This window comes from Belonocnema kinseyi, chromosome 7 (assembly GCF_010883055.1).
Source record: "Belonocnema kinseyi isolate 2016_QV_RU_SX_M_011 chromosome 7, B_treatae_v1, whole genome shotgun sequence".
In the NCBI taxonomy this organism is placed as follows: Eukaryota; Metazoa; Arthropoda; class Insecta; order Hymenoptera; family Cynipidae; genus Belonocnema; species Belonocnema kinseyi.
The window spans coordinates 66,592,897-66,594,201 of record NC_046663.1 but is presented as its reverse complement, the minus strand read 5'-3'; positions in this window follow the sequence as shown (position 1 = coordinate 66,594,201).

The window sequence follows — 1,305 nt, the reverse complement described above, 5'->3', positions numbered from 1 at the left end:
GTCCTAATTAAAAAGTCGAAACAGAAAAAAGCAAATTTTTCTGTAGACCAATGCCTGATTAATGAATTTTTTTACAAAAATCATCAAATTTGTCAACTTATTATGGATGTTGCTGATATCCTAATAAAGTTTCCAACTGGAAAGACTGGGATTGACAAATCGGAAATTTTCTACCGACAAATGCCAGAATAATGTATTACATTCTCATCAGAGAAGGTATTAGATTTGTGTAAAATTTGCCCCCACCCCCCCAGTTTTTGTCAAATGTCCACGTTTTGAGACCCCTGAATCTGAAACACAGGTTTTTATAAATGTGTCTATCTGCACGATATGAAAAAAGTCAAGAAAAGAAAAACGTTACTTTTTGAATGCCCTACAAGATTATCATAACAACTATTTGAATTTTCTTCAAAAATAAAAAAAAATCGCATTCTGCCAGCATACAAAATAATGAAAAATCTAAAAATTACATTTTTCGGCCAAACTGTGGAAAATTCGATAAAGTGTGACAGAACAGAAAATGTGCATTTGATAAGATTTACCAATTTGTTATCAACCACTTTTTGATAGGATGGGTAGTTTTGGCTTTGATCATAAAAAACCTCATTAACAGTAAAAAAATTTGCCCGATACGTGGGCACATTCTTATCACAACTTTTTTCTTTTAATTTCTTTTTCTTCTCGTGTTTGGCGTTTAAAAAAATTAGATTTTTTATGTTTTCAATCGCCACCAATGCAAAATCACTGAAAATTATTATAATGAGATAAGCGATTAGGGGAGATTTTTTTCTTTTTTTTTTTCAATAGCATATTATACGTGTTTTAAAAAACTACCCTTGAAACGCGGAAACCATAAGACTCCCCTTCCCAAGAGAGGCTCCTATACAATCCTGAGTCTTCCCGACCACCACGAAGAGCGCTTCGCGCCTGAGCCAACGATACGACGAGCAGTCAAAGCACAACCACTGACGCGTGTGATTTTGTCTGATTTCAAATTTAGTGTCTGATCCAATTCGATTTTCATTCAATTTCTTTTGTCTATATAACATGACTTTGTACTCTCAACTTTTCGACTTGAATAAACCCTGATTTTGTATAAATGAACCCTGGCGTTACACCCTTGAGTTACACGTACAAATAGTGTCGAAAAAGTACATTTTTTTGGTTCGAAATACAATTCAGGCTGACACTGTGGACCGATTTGGATGTCTTTTTAAGCTAATAAAATTTCAAACAAAGTTGTCGAGCCTGATTTTTAATTTCGCTTTTTAATTTTTTTTATAAATAAATAAATAGGACAAAAAA